This window comes from Sus scrofa, chromosome 9 (genome assembly GCF_054392235.1).
Source record: "Sus scrofa isolate SSC_HxYL_T2T_F1_AM1 chromosome 9, Sscrofa_HxYL_maternal_Yorkshire_Landrace_v2.0, whole genome shotgun sequence".
Classification (NCBI taxonomy): domain Eukaryota; kingdom Metazoa; phylum Chordata; class Mammalia; order Artiodactyla; family Suidae; genus Sus; species Sus scrofa.
This window is the reverse complement of record NC_139391.1, coordinates 91,372,654-91,395,106: the sequence shown is the minus strand read 5'-3', so window position 1 is coordinate 91,395,106 and position 22,453 is coordinate 91,372,654. Positions and strand designations below refer to the sequence as shown.

At 35.7% G+C, this 22,453-nt stretch overlaps 1 long non-coding RNA gene across 2 annotated transcripts in view; it reads left to right on the top strand.

The window, feature by feature from the left end:
- The window catches only part of LOC110255481 (uncharacterized), a 170,614-nt gene that overhangs the window by 767 nt on the left and 147,394 nt on the right, over window positions 1-22,453 (top strand). Inside the window, exon 2 of one of the 2 annotated variants that reach the window (XR_014815919.1) lies at window positions 21,091-21,307. The exons of the other annotated variant lie outside the window; for it this stretch is intronic. This is a non-coding gene — a long non-coding RNA (uncharacterized LOC110255481). The remainder of the gene's footprint in view (window positions 1-21,090; window positions 21,308-22,453) is intronic. 2 annotated transcript variants of the gene reach the window in all.

The window sequence follows — 22,453 nt, the reverse complement described above, 5'->3', positions numbered from 1 at the left end:
GAAAACTTGCCCTTTTTTATTTTTTTCTATTGATGTATAGTTAATTTGAAATGTTGTGTTAGTTTCAGGTGTACAGCATAAATACACACACACACACACACACACACACACACACACACACACACACACATAATCTTTTTCAGACTCTATTCCTTATAGGTAATTACAAAATATTGAGTATATTTCCCTGGGCCATACAATAGATCATTCTTGGTTATCTATTCTGTACGAAGTAATTTATATGTTAATCCCAAACTCCTAATTTATCCCCCAATTTCCTCTTTGGTAACCATTAAGTTTGTTTTCTATGTCTGTTGGTCTACTTCCATTCTGTATATAAGTTCATTTGTATTTTTTTTTAGATTCTACATAGGTGATATCATATGGTATTTTTCTTTCCCTCTGTCTTACTTCACTTAGTATGATAATCTCTGTGTCCATCCACATTGCTGCAAATGGCATTATTCCATTCTTTTTTATGGTTGAGTAATATTCTGCTATGTATATATACCATATCTTCTTTATACAGTCCTCTCTTCATGGAAATTTAGGTCATTTTCATGTCTTGGCTATTGCAAATGGTGCTGCAGTGAACTTTGTGGTGCTTGTATCTTTTCTAATTATAGTTTTGTTGGGATATATGCCCAGGAGTGGGATTGCTGGATCATATGGTAACTCTGTTTTTAGTTTTTAAGGAACCTCCATACTGTTGTCCAATTTACATTCCTACCAACAGTATAGGAGGGTTCCTTTTTCTCCACACCCTCTACAGCATTTATTGCTTGTAGATTTTTTGATGATGACCATTCTTGCTGGTGTGAGGTAAATACTCATTGCAGTTTTGATTTGCATTTCCCTAATAATGAGTGATATTGAGCATTTTTTATTTACTTTTTGGCCATCTGTATGTCTTTGGAGAAATGTCTTATTTAGATCTGCCCATTCTTTGATTTGGTTGTTTATTTTTTGATATTGAGCTGTATGAACTATTTGTATGTTTTAGAGATTATTTCTTTGTTGCTTGCATTGTTTGCAAATATTTTCTCCCACTCTATAGGTTTTCTTTTCATTTTGTTTATGGTTTATTTTGCTGTGCAAAATCTTGTAAGTTTGATTAGGTTTAATTCTGTTTTTATTTCCATTACTGTAGGAGATGGACCCAAAAAGATATTGCTGTGATTTATGTCAAAGAATGTTCTGCCTACATTTTCCTCTAGGAGTTTTATGGTTTCCTCTTATATTTAGATCTTTAATCCATTTGAGTTTATTTTTGTATATGGTGTTAGAAATATTCTAATGTCATTCTTTTACATGTAGCTGCCCAGTTTTCCCCATACCACTTATTGAAGAAACTGTCTTTTCTCCATTATATATTATGGACTCCTTTGTTGGAGATTAATTGACCACAGGTGCCTGGCTTTATTTCTGGGCTCTCTAATCTGTTGCACTGATCTATATGTCTGTTTTTGTGCCAGTACTATACTATTCTGATTACTGTAGCTTTGTAATATAGTCTGAAGTAAGGGGCCTTATTCCTCCAGTTCCATTTTTATTTCTCAGTATTGCTTTGAATTTTCAAGGTCTTTTGTGTTTTCATACAGATTTAATTTTTTTCTTCTAGTTCTATGAAAAATGCTATTGGTAATCTGATAGGACTTGCATTGAATCTGTAGCTTGCCTTGGGTAGGATAGTCATTTTGACAATATCAAGTCTTCCAATCCAAGAAAATTATATATCTTTCTATCTGTTTATGTCATCTTTGATTTCTTTCATCACTGTCTTAGTTTTTGGAGTTCAGGTCTTTTGTCTCTTTAGGTAGGTTTATCCCTAGATATTTTACTCTTTTTGATGTGATGGTAAATGGAATAGTTCCTTAATTTTTCTTTCTGATCTTTTGTTGTTAGTGTATAGAAATGTAACAGATTTCTTTACATTAACTTGATATCCTGCAACTTTACTGAATTCATTGATTAGCTCTAGCAGTTTGTGGTAGCATCTTTGGGATTTTCTATGTAGAGTATCATGTCAGTTGCAAACAGTGAGAATTTTACTTCTTCATTTATTTCTTTTTCTTCTCTGATTGCTCCAATTTCTTCTTTCTTTCTTTTTCTTATCTGATTGTTTCTCTGATTCCAAAACTATGTTGAATAAAACTGGCAAGAGTGGACATATTTATCTTGTTGCTGAATGCTTTCAGCTTTTCACTGTTGATTGTGAATGATATTAGCTGTGGATTTGTCATATGTAGCCTTCATTATGTTGCAGTAATTTCCTTTCCTGCCCACTTTCTGGAGATTTTTTTTCATAAATCGATGTTGAATTTTATAGAAGTGTTTTTTGCATCTATATGAGATGATCAGATTTTTTTACTCATCAGTTAGTTAATGTGGTTTATCACACTGATTGATTTATGTATATTAAAAATCCTTTCATCTTTGGATATATCCTACCTGATTGTGATGTATGATTGTTTTAAGGTATTGTTGGATTTGGTTTAGTAGTATTTTATTGAGGATTTTTCTGTCTATGTTTGTAAGTGATACTAACCTATAATTTGCTTTTTTTGGTAGTATCTTTGTTTCTTTTACTTTTCCATTTTCTTTTCTCCTGCTGGATGGAATACAAATGTGGCACTTGACCCTGAGGCATTTATGTCACTGCAGCTACTTGTTGAGGTGGCAGAACAGTAGGATAGAAGGAGCTTAGGTCCCATTGATTGTGGATCTGTCATACAAGCCTTTGGGTTACTACATTTATTTATGTAAAGTTCTATATTTTTAAGTCACTGTGATTTTTAGTTAGTTGCTCTTCACAGCTGAACTTTACCCTATGTCATACTATGCAGAAAAAGGACTATAGGGTTGAAGTCCAGCAGGTATTTAAAAAATATTCAAAGTAAAGAAAGTGTAAAAAATAATTTACTTGAATGAAATAAGTAATATTCATCAGAAACCAACAGCTAATATCTTTATCATAGTGCAATATTAAAATACATTTAAATTAAATTCAGTGACTAAATAATTTGACAGCTATTGCCACTGTATTGATGATTCTAAAAAATGTAATAAAACAATAAAATGTGTAAAACATTGAGAAACAAGATATGAAACTTCTCTTTCTTGCTGATGATATTATATATTTATAAAGAAATGTCACTGGAAAGTAAATGTATTTGATAAGAATGGAGACAGAATTAATATAAGCAAAACCAATATGTTTTCTTTATGTTAGGAATAAAAATGTGGAAATGGGAAAACCTTTCATAATAGTGATGAAAACTATTTAACAGTAAATTTAACTGAAAAGATTCAGAGCCAGTTGTATAGAATTTTATTAAGGGTCATTAAAAAAACTAAATTAGTAGAAGGCATACTATAGTCTTACATGGGAATACTTACTAATAACATGAAAATAGCAGTGTTCTGTGTATGTAAATGTAATACAATTTCTATTAGAATCCCAACAGAATTTCTTTAATGAATTGCATAAAATGCCTTTTAAAATTATGTGGAAAAATTAATACCCAAGATTATCCAATAACATTTTGGAAAAAGAGAAAAAATTTAATAATGAAATGGGAGTTGCCTTTTCAGATATTAGAATATAGAATAAAACTACCTATGAAATCAATATATTTTGGGCATAAACATGGAAAAATAGATCAGTGGAACAGAATAGAGAATCAAGAAGTGATCTTTATTATATGTTAAAAAGTATTGAATTCAGAGGAAAATGTATGGTTTATTAAGTTGTGCTACACACTGACTATTATCTTGAAGTAAAGGAAAGTAGGATGGCTAATTTCCATTTGATTCATACCATGAGGGTCTTGATCTCATTTCTCTGAACACCCCAACCCACAACATTTTTAAGTTCCATTTGCATTCCCTGAAAACATCTAACGGTTGGCTACCTCTTGAGCTTAAGAGGCTCCTAGCTGCCTTGACTACCCTCAGAGAGATGAATGCAGGAAGAGGGCTCTCCCACAGAGGCCATTTGAGCAGGAATTCTGGGATCCTAGTACCTACAGCACAGTACAGATTGGGAGGGATGCATGGACTCAAAAGGAACATTAACCTTTGGTCTTTCATACTGCTTGCCCAATAAGAGGCATATGGCCTGGGGAAGGCCAGATCAATGCCTTCAAAAAAGTGTAGACTAGGGCAGGATATCTTTTGACTGACACCAGTGTTGTCATATTATTTTTCTTTCCACCACAACTGTAACAACTTCTCCATCAGCCAGGATCTAGGAGTACAGATAACTTGGAGCAGAATTTCCTAGACATGGAAATATATCATTAAGAAATAAATAATTGTTGTTTATATTTTGGGGTCATTTGTCACAGCAGCATGACTTAGCCTTTCCTTACTGATCAACATGCATATGTATGTCTATGTGTGTGAAAACATGTGTATATATGTTTATGAACACATATATATATAAACATGGAAGTTTATCAGCTGTTTTTTTTAATGTGGTTTACTAGTCAGAAATGATGTAATCAGAGGTTGGGAAAATAGAATGAAATAGAAGGGGTAAGATAAGGAAAAAAAAATAAAAGGAGGAAATAGATGACAGACTACATTTTTAAAAAGCATATAAGAAATAATGCCATTTATCTAAAATATGTTTATGATATTTTTGCATAAGGAGATGCATGAAAAGATGGGCACTGAATATTACTGATGATCATTTCAAGGTGGAATACCAAGTAATATCTTACTTAGTATTTGATGTCATTTAAATTTTCTAAGTGATCATGTTATGTAAGCAGCAAGGGAGTAACAGTGAGGACATTTTCTATATAGAAGTAAAAAAGATTAATCTGGGAAAATGTGAGCCAGTTTCTCTCCTTGGATTGAATGCCTGAAATCCTTCTGGTCCCATGACTACGGCCTTCTTTCTTCTGGTAAACTGTGATTTGTTCCCAGAATTTACCCTGAATCTAGCAGTTTTGTGGAACAGAAATCATGAAGTTTTCTCAGTTTCCTTAAACGGATTGGCGAGTTTGTGAGGGAAGAAGACGCTGTCCTTCAGGTATTCCTGTGTGCTGTCCATAGAGGCGCACTATCTTTATGCTTAGGGTATATTTTTGGCTGGGAGATTGATTCAGTTACCCACATCCACGGTAATGATAGCAGTCAGACTCTCCTTTCAGACCAATTTTATAATCAAAAGATTGATCTAGGGAGGGAATTTAGGAATCATTTTCAAGATCTGGAAGAGATGTTGTAAAACCCATAAAAGGAAAAAAATATCTTTTAACATTCCCTACTTAGGCCCTAGACCCAGATGCCCCTGTTAGTCAGTATTTCTGCTTGTCATTTATAAATGTTGGGCAACATTTAAAGGAAAAAAAGATTTATATTTTTAAAGCATATAATAAAATATCCAAGACAATACAATAGAACAGTGAGATACAGTGTCATAAAATATATACTTTTTTTATTTAAAGTAGAAAAATAAAAGCCCAGAATTGGTAACATATCCTAAAAAGTTAGAGATGAAACAATAAAAACTAGAAATTAAAAGATTAAAGAAAATAAAATTTAGAGTTGAAAAACAAATACTATTAGCTGGAGGACCAAACCAAATAAAGTCGTAAAATAGAATATATGAATTAATTTAGAGAATATAAAAAATGGTTAGAATCATAAGTAAAGACAGAATTCAAAGATTAACTGGGGAGTTCCCGTAGTGGCGCAGTGGTTAACGAATCCGACTAGGAACCATGAGGTTGCGGGTTCGGTCCCTGCCCTTGCTCAGTGGGTTAAGGATCTGGCGTTGCCCTGAGCTGTGGTGTAGGTTGCAGACGCGGCTCGGATCCTGCGTTGCTGTGGCTCTGGCGTAGGCCGGTGGCTACAGCTCCGACTCAACCCCTAGCCTGGGAACCTCCATATGCCGGGGGAGCGGGCCAAGAAATAGCAACAACAACAACAACAAAAGACAAAAGACAAAAAGACAAAAAAAAAAAAAAAAAAAAAAGATTAACTGGGACCCTTTGGTCTGTGGCTGTTGTGAACAGTTCTTTGACTTCATGGTCAGTTTTTCTTCCCAGACTAGAAGTGTATTGGTGGGGATTTTGGGGCTTTGAGGCTCCCAGTTGGATGATTTCAGGAGAGCAGAGCCTTGAGGTTTTGGCCATGAAGCTCACTCCTTGTATTTTTCCTATCATGACCCCACCCTTCACTTTCAGTCAGGCGAAGCTGACCCCGATAGCTCCCCAAACATATGACTGATGCAATCTTTATTTGAACACATACTCAAATATTTGCAGTATGCAAAAAACTGGTTTCTTTGGGCGAAGGGAGAGAACAAAATGAAACTTAAACTTAGTAAAAGCCCCTAAAATTTACAGTTAGCCCTTACTCTCATTTTCAAAAGAGAAATTAATTTTATCTATTAGCTCCTCTCAATTTGTAAAGCTGGTTTAAATTACATCTGTGTCAGTTCCAATTCATGTTACAAAATTATAATGTTTACTTCATTTCACAAATAGGTAGTTCTTAAAAATTTTGATTTTCCTCTCATTATCTCCTGTATAATGGAAGTGGAACAGACTGGTTTGGGTCTCAAACAAAACAAAACAAAACAAAACAATTATGCCAAGGCTGGAAGTCGGCAGTTTCATTTCAGTTCTCTAGACAAGTAAAAACAAACTTTTCTAAAATGGAATGGATATCACTGAGATAGGAACAATGAACAAGTTTTTTTTACTTGGAGTAGCTTGGGATCATTTTATTTGATCAACATACAATGATTCTGTCATAAGCAAAATGATTTGATTTAAGCAAATGTCCTTGAATAAAATTTCACCTTGACTTGAGTCCCATTTGGCTACATCTATTGTAGTAAACCTACATGTCATGCATAAATGGTACCACATGGGTGTACTTCCTATAAATGGGCAACAGGTCGTAAACATTATACTGAAAGTGACACTTAAGAATAATTGTGGTTTAGAAAGATCTTGAAATCTGGGAAAGTTTGATAAAAACTTTTTCTCCATAGAAGGCCAGCAGTGAAGCCATTTAGAGAATTATGCATTGACTGTTGTCTCCAATTCATTCATTTCTGAATTAGTGAATACTTCCCTGGAGGTAAAATTTCAGCAATATCATCTACAAAAACCTCTTAAAGAGAAGCTACCCGTTCAAGAACAAGAACAACAACCAACCTAGGATTGCATTTGAGGGACTAGCTAAAGTTAATATTTAAGTTCAACATTTCAATTGTAGGATGAGCTTATCTCAAAATAGTCCTAGCTATTTAACCTGGTTTTGAAGTCTCAGTTCTAAAGCAAGCCTAGGTATTGGTAGACCTTTTGGGAGCTGGGTAAACAACAGTGATAGTGATGCTACCATACGGACTCTGTGACTACATTGCCTGACAGAGCTCCAGGGCCACCTTAAAAGAGCCTGAAGGGAAAGGTCACTTGCACCATCAGGGTCATTAGCACACTTCCTGTGTCATAATTCACTTTGCTGAACCAGCTTAACATGGATTTCAGCTGCTTCTGAAAGGCATGCTTGAAAAACCACTCATATTCCTGAGTCCCAAGCACTTTGAGGGATGGTACTATTAGAATTTATTTTTAATTCCCTTCCCACACAAGTTCTTGACCTTATTACCATCATGGTGGTGACTGTCCAAAGAGGTCCAGTGTACCCCATTTGTAGAACATTATTGATCTCAGACAAAACATCATACCTCCTACAGGAAGCATTTAGCTGTACAGCATCCTCAAAGTTATTATTTAGAACCCTGGGCTCCTGATCATATCTTTATTTCAGAGGAAACACTTGGAAGAGTTTGCAAAACTCATACTTACACATTTTCCTATATCCTGAAGAACAACAGACCTTTCCTCTGGAATTATAGATATCTCCTATAACTTCCCTGCTTTGTTCAATGAACCTGGATTGTGTCCAGTACTTCAAAAAGATTCACACAATCTCTAGTATCCAACATGTTGCTGGCACCCCCACATTGAGGGAGAAGCCATTGGTTCAGAAGATGAGGTATATTCATCTCTTTTTGTCTCATTTGTGTAGCCCAGCCCTACCACGATGTTAAGAATAGGTACCTGGGCCTGATTTATATTGCCTGATCTTACTATTGTCCTGCTGAATTATTTGCTCTGCCCAAAAGGACTCTTTTATGTTGCTGCAGCCCTAAAGCCTGCCACAGAGACTAAGAGGAAACCAGAAGGTTTAGGCCAGCCCCTTGGGCTCCCAGGGCTGTAGAGACATAGCACCTGTGGGAACAAGAGGGGTGCTGAACAGAGGAGTTCATGTGAAAAGCACACTTTAACCCACTTTTTGCCAGGCAAGCATCTGTACATTTTTGCCCACCCTCCATTCAAGGATAATGTTTAGTTTCATGTTCTTTAAAAGCCTAGACATGTACCTCCACCCCCCAATTTGGCTGCTCCTAGAATAATATCCTTTGGATGGTCAATGTTTATCAACCCAACCTCCCTGTTTGAATTTTATTCTACCTCTTGGATTCCCCATTTTCAGATTCATCTGCTCCTTTCTCTGTAAGTATCCATTGCATGTTTCCTGACTTGACTTTCGGTTCCAGAATTCTGATAATCTCTTGCATTTCACATAGTCTCTTTACAAGCAATAATGGATATAGTCCTCCTCCCCATTTTTTTTTTTTTTGGTATTATCTGTATATTCCCATACCTGCTCACCACTCTCACAGACCAAATATGTCTCCTTTAACAGGCAAACATTGGACAAGGCTAAAACCAAGAGAAAATTGGTGAAAGTTGTTCAGTCCAACATAAATTAGTTCAACCTTGCTCTAACTTTAACAAACCTGGTTCACAAGTGTTCAGATTAGGTTAGAGTAGTTAAAACTTATCTTTTAACAACAATCACATATCCAGTTGGACATCTCATTCCTCTCTACCTGGTTTCAGTTCTGGTCAGTAGTCTGTTTAACAGGCAAAATAATGAATTGAAAGACAAATGCTTTTTCACTTATGGCACCTTAAGATCTTGTGGCTGTGAAAGAATTATTTACTAGAAAATTTATCATATTTATGTCATGAATCTATTTTGAACCTAAAATATTAATTTCATTTTGAGAAATACCAGATGAATAATTTGATCACTCAAATAGGAAGAGGTTACCTGAAATCTTAGAAAATAAGTATAAATTAGAAAACACATATCGCTTGCAACATTATTTCTTTGAATTTCAAAATTTAAAGATAAAAATCATCTATATCTGAGACTATAAAGACAGAAAGCAGCATAACTTTAAAAATCCAATATCACTGAGAGAAATGGGGAACAAAAAGAGAATATTGAAACTATGCAAACTATTTCCATTTGAAATGTAGTTCTTAACTTCTAGGCTTTGGTCAATACCTCTCAAAATATCTACTGAACACTAAAAGTGTGTATTTTTAGGTACCAAGTTGTTTCAAAGTCTAAAGAAATGAGTCTTTTTCTATTAAAAGGATAAAGAAGGATGGTGTAAAATTCATTTTCCTTCTAAGCAGTGTTCATATTCAGATTTTTTTTTTAAATCTACCTAAACATCTTTTCATGCACCATGTTTTTTCAATCAATTTTTTGGCTACGTATCTTAAATTTAGAATTGAAACTGTTCCATTGAAGGCTTCCAGAAAAGAGAAAATGAAAAATTAAGTGCTGATTTCAGGCTTATTGAAGTCTCTGCCTAAATCTGCTTTTGAGAATTAATAGTGCCAAAGTTATTTCATTTGTGACTTATTTACCATTTGGCTGAAACGACAGAGTAGAAATCATTATCTTATCACATCTTTGCCTCTAGGGCCAGCAATTTCCCTTTAGTGAATACCTCCTAAAAATGCAGTTTTTTAAATGGAAAGTAATGTTTGTATTAGAAAGTAGGTATTCTCTTGATCTCTACTGGAGAGATTTCTTCACACTTGATGGATGATGGTTAAACTTTGTGCTATCCTTTGTGAAAAGCTTAGTACTTTAGGTACTTCTTGTGTACCACACAAAACAATCAGTTATTGTGCAATTCTTTGCCATTAAAATGTGGCCTAAATGGTGAAAATAAATGGTATCACCATATGAATCTAAGTGATTCAGGGGCAAATGCCTTGGTAAGGGGAAAAAAACTATATATTATTGAATCAGAACATTAAACTTAATTTATTAGAGTCGACAAAATTAAAACCTAGGTAGTTCTGAGTTGTGCTCCAAATCCCACAGATTATTTAAAGAGTTAAGCCTGACATTCAGAGTCCTGTTCTGGAAATATATTAAGTATCCGCAGAGTACTTTTAAGCAAAAAGGAATCTTTAAAGCACAGTCAGTCAAGCCATATATTATGAATGTCATGATTCAGTTAGAAAAAAAATCTTTTGTTTGCATTTAAAATTGGGCCACAGATACTCCAACATGCAGTTGGCAGAAAGCTAAATTTCCATTCAAGAATTGTGTTTTATTTAGCTGATTTTTCCCATCTGATCCAATGGCCAAGCTAGCCAATTTTGAACTTAATTTAAGGGCAATATTGGATAGCCTTAGGTAACAGTGATAATAATTACTACACGTGACTTGTGAAGCTTATTACTACAATGCCTTGGATTTAGCTTCATTTCTGGTTTGTGGCTAGGATGGTAATTTTTAACCTTGGATGAACATTGGAATTACCTAAGGGGGCTTTGAAAGTACAAAGGTCACAGAGATTTTTAATTGGTTGAAGGTACTCCATGGCCATCAGATTTTATTTTGAAAGCTCTCTGAGTGATTCCACTATAGAGCTCAATTGAGAACCACTGGGTAAGAAAATGTGGTTATTGTCATTGTTGCCAGATAGAGGCCTTTGGAAATTTCATCTGGTTAAAAATCTCTTTCTGCTCTTGTGTTCAATGTAGTGGGTCACCATGTTAGGTATTTCAAAAATGGGGGCTGATTCCATTGCTTTTTTTGGCCTTGAAGGACCCTGTTCCTGAGAAGTTCCTGTTTGGATTCCAGTATTCTTCTGTCCTAACCTAGCAAAGGTATGGACTTAAAATAGGTCTGAGTTTCCTATGTTATGCTGCCTGGTCACTAGGGGGCACCCACCTAGGTACTCTACAACATACTCAAGTTAGCAAAGTGGTCCTGGGACACACCCTTTCTCATGTCACTTAGATCTGAACATGGTTTGATAGCGTTTAACATATTATTGCTATGTTGCATGATTAAGGTACTTAATCATAGGAGTGACGAAAAGAAACAGAGATGGATAAGGTGACAATGTGAAAGTACCTCCCAGTTTCTGAAGTTATAAAAGGGGCTTGTTAAATTTTTCTCCATTTGGAAACTAACTCCAGGGTAATGTTTCTGTTCCACTTGAAAACTATATCCTTCCAGACTAATTTTATGCTAGCTAACCTCCACATTAACCATAGTAAATATTAACTTTATATTAACTTTGATATTAACTTTAAAGTTCTCTAGATAAAGTTCTTTGTATGAGATGGAGCTCAGCTGTACCTCAAAACCTATCCCTGGGTCTTTCAACCTGAGGTTTGTACTGTAATAATGTTTTCTTTGGCTCATAGCATTTTGCATTAATATCAGTTCTTTCTTGTTTGTCCTCTAGCCTCTGTTGCTTTGGCTTTGGTTTCCAGCAGTCAGTATTTTATGTATTACATGGACGGGTTTTCAATTAGAGTATCCCAAGCATATCTTCCAAACGGGGGGCAAAACTATTTATCATTTTTTTTTTTTTGGTATTGAGGTAATAATAATAAGTAGTCACACATGTAATTATCTTTATATTGGTGATAGGGTAATTAATAATTTCACAGGTTCTGTCAGACACAATGACCTCTTTGTCTAACAGTCCTTTGTAATCCCCTCTTATTTGTCAGAAATGAAATTTGCTGTGGAATATACAAATCTACTTATACATGTAATTTAAAATAATACATATTACCATAATATAAAGGAATATGAAGAAGTATAAGAAAAGTGCTTTATAACAAAATACATATGCCAATATGTACACGCACGTCACCATTTCACTAAAAAAGACCCAGTTTCCACATTTCCCTGAAGAGACTAGAACAATCAGCCTTGTTTCTTTGCGAGGCACTGCCGGTAGCATAATCTTCCTACTGTAGCGCTCAATCCTAACCCTCACTCCCACCTCAAATTCTCCATCTTTCATTTCATTTATATTCCACCACTGTGTCCAGTTTTTCCAACATGAGCTGCTTCTCAGCTGTTCCAGCTGCTTCTCTCAATGTTGGTAGACAGCTGGTATAGTTTAATTCTTACTTTGGAGTTTGAAGCAAACATATTCTCTCAAGTAAAGGAAAGTTCTTGTTAAATCGAGGAGTCTCTTAAGGTAGTGGGCAGGGCCTGCTGAATACAGTGCCTGTTGAAAACAGTCTTGGAAAAGGACCATTAAAAACAAACAAACAAACAAAAAAAAACATGTTTCATTTCTTAGCTTTCACTGGTCTGGTTTAGCATCAAGGAGCTGGGAACCTTGGATCCTACAAAAAAGTTCTAGTTTCTTTCTTTTGCTAGGCTTCTGATCTGACAGCTCTGGCTGTAGCAGTTCTAGGCAGCCAAAATTGTTAAAATTTTAACAGTCTGACCTCTGACAGAAAACAAGCTGATCTATTACAGATTGAAAGAAAGTTCATTTGAGATCCATGTGAATTACTCTTTTTCCCCCAAACTATTTACTCATTATATATTTAAAGGTCACCAGTCCACATCAGTGTTTCAACTTGCTGGGAATTTATTCACTGCTGGTAACTTAAAAGAGGCCGCCCTGTTTTTCATTACTGGTTGGTATTTTTTTCTGTTGAGCTCTGACCTTCTAACTGAGAAGCAGCATAGGATAGCTTGGTTTCAACATTCTGAATATTCCCGAGATGACCATTGGAACAGGATGCAAGGTTACCTCCTTCAGAAACCAACATTATCCTAAACAAAAGACTCATATTTTTGCCACAATGGGCAGATCTGATGGGTGTAAGTTTCAGTTAAATCATTGCCACATCTCTGTGTGAGCAGATAAATTGATCCCTTTCAATAATTTATTTTTATTTTCTCTTTAGAAACACTGCTGTTTGGATGGAAGAATAAAGAGTTATCAATAGTTTTCACCCCGTGGTGAGATCATGTGTGATGTCCTTTTGCTTGATTAGGCTCTGCCATATTTTAAAACTTGTCACTATAAACAATATTTTTTTTTTTTAGTAATTACAAACAAATCTGCCATGTATTATCACAATTATAATCAATACTTTAAATTTTTTGTTCCACATGAGTCTTTCATTATCAATTATTCTAGGTAAGGCACTTGAGGAAGAACTGTAGTGAGGCTCTAGTGCTTCTGACACTTCAAAATGCATAACAGTCACCTGGGATATTTTTAAAATACAGAGTCTGATTCAGTAAATCTGTGATGGGGCCTGAAATCCTATATTAACCATACAAAATCCTTGGTGATGCCGACACTGCTGATCTAATAACCATACTTGGAAGTCTCTGATCATTGGTTTCAAACTTTGGTCACAAGAAAATCACCTGGAAATCTTGTTAAACTGCAAATTGCTGTCCCCCCTCCTACCCACTCCACCAGTTTCTGATTTAGTATGTCTGGGGTTGGGCCTGAGGATTTGCATTCTAAAGTACCCAGCTGATGGCAGAGGTTGCTTCAGAATCTCTGTAATCCCTGCTCCAGAGCCTTGTGATCAAAGCCTGGTTCCCAGACAGCATCCGCATCACTTGGGAGCTTGTTAGAAATGCAGAGTTTTAGGCCCTAGTCCATACCTAAATCAAACCCTGCATTTTAATAAGATCCTCAGGTGACTTCATGCATTACAGTTTGAAAAATATCACCTAGACAATTTCTTAGTTCCTCTTCATCGGTGACTCTCAACTTATCTAGTTCTTACCATCAACTTCGGAGCTCTTAAAAAGTCCTGCTGCTCTGAGGGTGAACCTCAGCATAATTCCATCAGATTTTCTGCGGCTGGGGCCAAAGTATCACTAGTTTCTAAAACTCCCCAGGGGAGTCCAATGCACAGTCAAATTCGGGAACTGCACTGTAGTTGGAAATGGAGAGGTAGTCATCTTGTTATTTGCCAAAAGATGGGGGCTTGGGGGGCACTTAGTTTCCCTGTTGCACTTTGTTAGATAATGTATCATCAGCCATTGGGCCACCATGAAGGATTCTGGGCCAGAACATTAAATTGCTTTGATACATTGGATTTTAGAAACCTGCTTACACATTTCGTCTCTGTTCTCTGGCCTTACTTTGCTCTAGCTTTCTCACACACAAACAGGTGTTTGTTCCTATATTCTGCTGTCTTGGGGCCAAGACCCTAGAAATATAGCCCATGGGCATTTAGGATATTTCCCCCCTACTTTTCTTCAAAAGTGGTATATTCTGGTCTCTTTCAGATTTTAATGAGAACAGAAAGATCTCCTACTTGGATAGTATGTGCCAGGATGCAAAGTAAGCTACTTTAGGGGGATAAACAGTACATAATTTAACAAACAAGAGAAAGATTTATTTAATGGATTAGGTAGAATAAAGTGCTGTGCTTGACCACGTATTGGTCTGGTGTGTGTATATGAGCTGCAACATGTGCTATTATAAGCCTGTCCTAATAGTCTCAAGCCTTAATATCTTTTCTAGGCTAGCCAAGGTTTTGTGGTTGATTGTTGGTTTTGGAAAAAATCATTCATTACTCACCTATGAAGAAGTGTTAGATTGTTATCATTTCTAAGGGTAGTAAAGACCACTTTTGATTCTGGATAATGTTTTTTAATTTTATGTTCCAGGAAAGTGTGAACTACAATTCTATATACAGCTCATAGAAACTCCTGTATGCATAAGGACCATCACTGATTTTATTCTGGCAATAGAATCATATGTAAAAAGAGGATGGAATTTATTCTAAATCCCTCGGGTTTGTTTCTGCTGAGCCACAATGGGAACTCCCTGTGACTGGCTTTTTTCACTTAGCGCTTTCCTTCAGGTTCATCCATATTGTTGTAAATGATAGGATTTCCTTCTTTTTCTAAGGTTGACTACTATCCCATTGTATCTATATACCACATTTAAAAAAAAAATCTGTTCATCTGTAGATGGATACTTGAGTTGTTTTCACATGTTGGCTATTGTGAATAATGATGCAATGAACATGGGAATGAAGATAATCTTCGGAGCCTGATTTTAATTATTTTCGATATTTACCCAGAAGAGGGATTACTGGTTTATGGAGTAGTTTTATTTTTAATTTTTTCAGAAAACTCCATGCTGATTTCCCATGTTGCTACGAGGTAGATCCCATATGAAGTATACTTATCAAAATCAAGAACACAGTGAACTATATTCAATATATTGCAGTAACTTATAATGGAAAAGAATCTGGAAAAGCATATATGTGTGTGGGGAGGGTGTGGGGGTGTGTGTATGGCCTGAATCACTTTGCTGTGCACTTGAAACTGACACAACATTGTAAATCAACTATACCTCAATTAAAAAAAACAAAACAAAACAAAAAAAAAAACAGAGGAGTTCTCGTTGTGGCACAGAAGAAATGAATCCAACTAGTATCCATGAGGATGAGGGTTTGATACCTGGCCTCGCTCAGTGGGTTAAGGATCCATCATAGCTGTGAACTGTGGTGTAGGTCGAGAAGAGGCTCAGATCCTGCATGGCTATGGCTGTGGCTGTGGTGCTGGCCAGCAGCTACAGCTCTGATTCAACCCCTAGCCAGAAATTTCCATATGCCATGGGTGCAGCCCTAAAAAGCAACAAACCAACAAACAAAAAAAACAAAAACAAAAAACCCAAAAGGGACACAAGGAAACTCTGGGAGGTATTGGATATATCTACTACCTCGATAATGGTGATTGTATCATGGTTTTTGCACAGTTTAAACTCAGCAAATTATAGACCACATATATGCAGTTCTTTGTCTATCAATTGTATCTCAATAAAGCTGTTAAAAAGGAGAAATTTAGGAAGTACCCATGTGGTACAGAGGATTAAGGATCTGGCATTGCCATAGCTGTGGCACAGGCTGCATCTGTGAAACGAAGTCACATCCTGGCCCAGGATCTTCCACATGCTGCAGGTGTGGCAAAAAAAAAAAAAAAAAAAAAAAAAAAAAGTGTATAAGTGGTTCTGATGCACAGCTTTGAGGCTGAGGGTGAGAGAAGGGATGCAATATATCTCAAAGGGCAAGGGCCAGAAGATTGGAAAAGACTGGATACATGAGTATTGTCACTACATTTCAAAGCATACTAGACCACTGCTGGGGAAACCCTGCCGGTATTAAAAGCTGAGAACACGGAACAGCTGGTAATTCCTGGCTAAACGCTCATATTATCTAAATCTTTCTCTTCGAGGCATAAAATTAGAAGTTCAATCCTTTAAGGATTTCAATCTTTAGGGATTGAAAAATATTGCCAGAACACCATTTCACTCAGGTTGAAAATGAAATTCCCGTCATAAAAATTATAGAGAAACTTATCAAATAAAACTAACAGTAAGACATGGCATTCTTACTACATGGAAGACTCAAAAATAAAGGTTATTAGGCAGTTCTCATCTCCTCCATCAATGTCAACAAATATTTAATAATAATGCTTGGAGGTGGAGGTTAGGTGATTGATTTGTAGCATTTAATAATTTCTATGGTATGAAGGAAGACTCCCATTTCAAGCAGCGGGGTAGAAATGTTCACAATGGAATCTCGTAAGTTGGTGTAATTGGTCCAGGCCCAGTACCACAGTATACTAGGTACCAAAACATTTGTGATTTTTTTTTTTTTTTGGTGGGGTGGGGCTTCCAAATCTCATTTTCCTTTCACTTTCAAATGACACAGAGATGTGTTAGTCAAAGGGAATCTCAAAGATATATTTTCCTTGGCAGATGTTATTTTCATAATCTGCTCCTTAATTGTTCTATTTTTGTTTTTTGGTTTTTTTCAAGAAGGTTTTAGAATTATCTCAGGAGTCTCCAGTTGGCCAGAATTCCCAGAGATCTTGCAAAATATGAGAGTAAAAGACAGTCTGTTTAGCATCTGATGGTATATATTCAGGTGTCGAGGTGCATAGCCTAAATCATAAATCACAGTACAGAGAATGTGTAGCGCTGACTTAAAAGTCATCTAAAGACATGTTTTTTTAAAAAATTTAATCCTTCTTGCTAAATCCATGTATGTTCATGACTATTAAAAATTATAAATAATGAGATGGTCTCCTAGAAATGATTTATCCTTCACCTTCTAGTTGAAACCACAAAATCTATAAATAATGATTCCAGCTGAGATTTTGCCAATTTAGCAGTGTGTAATTTCATACTAAGAAGAATTTTAAGCAATCTATTGTAAAACTCAACGTGATTTTTAAAGTATATGGCTGCTCTTTCCAACCTCAAGATTCCAGTATGCCTGGGATGAGATGGATAGCAGTTTCTCCACCTCTCATTGAGAAACTCTTACCTAAAGACTGAGTAACCTGCCAGAGGTGGCCTAATGTAACAGCTGATAGGAACAGTCCTTTCCTAACTATAGAAACAAATGGAGCACCACTCTTTGGTTAACTAGACTTTATTTCAGAATCTGACTAGTTTGCATGAAGATTCAGATTTGATCTCTGGCCTTGCTCAGTGGGTTAAAAGATCTGGCATTGCTGTGAACTGCAGTGTAGTTGCAGGTGGCTCAGATCTGGCGTTGCTGTGGCTGTGGTGTAGGCTGGCAGGCGCACCTCCAATTTGACCCCAAATTTGACTCCAGTTTGAGCCCAGGAACTTCCATATGCTGCAGGTATGGCCCTAAAAAGAGAAAAACAAAACAAAAAATCCCCAAAGCTCATATGTATGTTTCTATTTTATCCTTATAGCAAAATCCTTTGGAAATGCTTTCAAAAATTTGGAAAGCAAAGCAGCAACCTAAAAAAAAATGTTCTAATGCAATGTTTATGGTTAGGAAAATCTCTGTCAATAACCAATGTAAATACAACTGCACAGAAATTTAAACACAATAGATGTTGTATAAAATATGTGTTTATTCATCTAGCATTGCATTGAATTTTTGGCCCCACAATAAATGCCAAGAAGGATAGTATGGAAGTCCTAGATGGTGATAAAATATTCCATAGTAAGATTTGATTCTATTTACTGTTAATTTAATAGTGTTGTTTGGCTATCTCAAGATACTTAGGGAATACCAACTTAAATGATGAGAACAAGACATAATTATCCAAAGTAATCCATTAATTTTGACATTTTGGGGGGTCCTTATTTTGTGCACTGGCATTTGAACATGTGAAATGTGAATTGCTTTCATTTTTACTAAAGAAAGTATAGGGTGAGGAACCGTCATAATTGTGTATTGTGGTTAATACGTTTCTAGATATAACTTCACCGTATCACCACAGATGTTTTGTTGGTTATGACGTTCTTGTTACTAAAGGGGAAAATTATTAATTGATGATCAACATATTGCATATGGTTTTCTAATGAGTGTATTCCAATTCTGATTAGTTTTACCTTAACAGAAATACTTTCTCCATCAGCATAAGGATAGTAGTAGAGTTTCAAAGCAATATTTCAGGGGTAAATTTATATCTTCATGACTGGCACATTTTCTTACTGAAACATTCTTTCAATCATCTCTTAACAACTCAACTTCAACAATTTTTAAGTTACAAGTTATTTCTCTCTACATATATATATATATATATATATATATAAATTGTAGGTGTTCTTCCTTCACAGTTGTATGAACTGGAGTTTTAATTCTAGCTCTGTCACTTTCTCACTAGTGTCTTTGGGCAAATTATGTTCTGTGTTTAAAACTCCTTTTTTTTTAAAAAAAATATTTATCTTGTAGATATGTTGTGATGATTTTATGAGAAAATGCAGATAGAGCCTTTAATAAGTCCTGGCACTTACTATATGACATACATGCATATGCACATAAAAAATAAATAGAGAGCTGTGCGTAGAGATATACATGTACATATGTGTATGTAGATAGACATAAACATAACCCTACACACAGGAGATTTAATCCTTTTGCATGGTCCTTACACAAGTTGGCATATTTTCCTGGGAATCTTTTTATAGCTTTTATAGCCTAAATATCATCATAGATGATGTAAACTACTAAGAACAAGAAGACTACATTAATTCTCTCTTAACAACAAAAGGATTGCAACAGAACAAAGGGTGGGGGGAAAATGTATACATGTAAGGATAACTTGATCCCCTTGCTGTACAGTGGGAAAAAAAAAATTAAAAAAAAAAAAAAAAGGATCTCTATTGCCTGTGGGCAGATGTGACAGTATGTTATAGGACAAGGACTTTTTAAAAATTTGGTTCTGGCAAACTTGTTTCATAGATTCTTATGAACAAATGTCCAGTGTGATCAAACAAGCCATGTAAACAGATCTATAGAATGACAGTTGGAGGGGTGATCACTGACACTAGGTCTAACCTCCTTTATGTAGGAGGAAACTGAAATCCAGAGGACTGCAAGATTGACATTTGAAGATGAATACACTGAAATTGAACAGTTGTTCATCTTCAGATGTCATGTTGTCTTTTCATGTTGGCAATTTTGAAGAACACATTTTTGTCAGGACTTGTGTGATCAAAACCCAAAAGCATTTTGAAGACAATGTGAATCATCCAGTCTGGGGACAAGTGGAATAAATTTCCAAAAATGAAATATCTTGTAACCTACTTAGTATTCAATTGAAAGCGAAGAAACATAGAAGAAAAGGTAAAAGATTTAACCATTTGTTTAAATGGTGATTAGTTAATGAATTTGAACTTTATGAGGGTAGGAAGAGTGTCTAATCCAGTTATGAACATTGGCTAAAAGGAAGCAGCTCAAAATGTGTATTGTGAAGTGCCTGGCATAATATAGGTTATCAATTAATGTGTGGAGCACTTAGCATATACTGCATAAGTGTTTGTTGAATTAAATTTGGAGGCTATAGTCATACAAGGCTACTTAGCTCAGTGGTAATGATTTTTGCATCATCCTTGCTCATAATTCTCTAACATGGAAGCAAAGAAGGGGAAACAATGAACAGGTTAAGGAGAAAAAATTTTTCCACCTCTGTCTTACTCCTTAAAGTACAACTTACATTTGTATTATTAACATTTGCTGTGTCATTGAAGAAAAATCCACTTGTAATGAGTTTGTGTTCAAGACTTTTACACTTGGCAAAACAAAACTTCTTGTTTGAAAGATAAAAGGCTTATTTTCCAAATGGTTTCAAATGCAATGGATCTCTACAGAGGAATTATTTACTAATAACATTTTAATGTATTACTATAAATGAATATAAAATACATGAACCTGAATTTTCTCATTTTCCATATGATTCAAAGTAAATGGAAAAGACACTTCAGTAAATGTTTTTGGACTTCTTAATGGACTCAGGCAGTTTTTAAAGTAGCCCGGTAGGTAAATAACCAAAAACATATCTAAATTTGCATACCCTTGCTCAAAAATTCACTCATTGTTTCTACACATTCTACAGCGTACTAAGGCAGCAAGGAATTATTATTTAAGGACTAGATATAACTTCCCCTGAAGGGCTATGAAGTTTCAAAAATCCAAAGTAATAAGTCTCTAATTCTTTGTATCTTCCTGTCCCTGGTACTTTGTGTGGACATGACTGGCTATGATATGTCAAAGTGCAAGAGCGATAAATTAGCTCCATTAAGTATCATCTTGCAAACAAGCCAATGGTGTACTCTACCTCCCACCAGCTATTTGGATTACTCTTTGATATATTTGCTGCATCTACAATTCCATACACTTTTTTTCCCCTTCTTTGTCTTGGTTGTAGTCTTAAGGCTACATGTCATTTTTCATTTTCATTATACATTATATTGAATTGTGGTAGATGTCTCCTACATATATTTTGGCTTCTCAGATGGGATAGATCACATAAACTCTAATAAACCATTGTAAAATCTTTAGCACCAATATAAATATTAGCAGAAATAGAGGTCGCTGTTTTATATGAGTCATTCTAAGACTCAAGGATGCTTTTTTTTTTTTTTTTTTTTTTCCCTCTAAGTGTGCTGAAAAACTTCAAGTTTCACAAAAGTTGAGAACTGGCTCTTCTGGAAACTGGATTTTGGAAAACTAGACTGATGCTCCCAAAAGTTCCTAATGTAATAATACAGGCTTGACCTACTTTGTGATCCCAAACCCTGGAATTTGCTCAAGTTGATTTCTTTAAAGGATCACATATGGGTATATTAAGAAGGTAAACATCTTTATAAAAGAGGAAGGTAAGCTGTTAAGTACTCCTGAGGAGTTCTCCCATACCTTTGCAAAGGACTCCATCATTTCAAACAATAATGACTCTGGGAATCATTATTCAGCACATACCTAAGCTCCTGGTAGCTAACATATGCTAAATATTCTATGAGCATATATAAGCTAAATTTGCAGGTGAAAATTTGCAGATATCTAGTGTGAAGGTGAGAAACCTAGATCAAAAGGGATATAAGCTGGGAGCAAAGAAAATAACCTTTTTTTCTCCCCCAACTGCTGGACCATAATTCAAAGTAAGCAGTACATTTTATCTCATGGCGCAGTGCTACACATACATACATACATAACATACACACATACTTATATGTATAACTGATAGAAAAGTAACAGTACTTCCCTTACTATGTAAGGCATTCTTTCTATAAAATGGACATTTTCCAGGATTTTCTATTCTATTGTATACCATCTTTTAAAGTATCATATCCATTATAGAAATCTTACCAAAAGATTGTGGTCATAAACTGCAGTTCGATAGACGCTGAAATCGAAGGTTGGGTTCAGCCCAGAAGCTGGTAGCTAGCAAGGCTGGAGAGGCATGGGGAGAGGGCCACTAGGATGAGGCTAGTTGAGGGAATTTAAGGAGGCACTTACTCTAGCACACTGACTCTTTACTTGCAGGACCTGTGAGACAGTGCTTCCCTAAATTTGCACTCTTACACCTCACTCCACCTCTTAGTCTCAGCCATGAGGACCAAAACAGCTTCATTAATGGAAATCCAACCATTTTATTCTGTTTGAAGGATAGTATCAGAGTCAGGAAGGTAAATGAGAGTAGGCGGGAAAAAATCAAAGAAAGAAAACTGAAGCATTTAGGTCAACAGCAGGTCAGAAGATCACCCAACAGGCTATGACTTGGAAGAGAATATTCCAGAGGATAGATCTGAGTTAGAAAGTTCCCAGCAAATAGGAGAGCTACAAAAGTTGGAGGTTTAACCCCGGGAGGCTGAATTTTGCTGGTGTAAGCAATCTTCTTTCTGGAACAAAGCACTTCTCTTCCAAAGCAGAGGTTTGGGTAGGGATTGTGCTTGTAGTATGAAATTCTAACAATAGTGGTTGAACAAATAGGGGGCTTATTTTTGTCATGTAGGATCAAGTCTGGA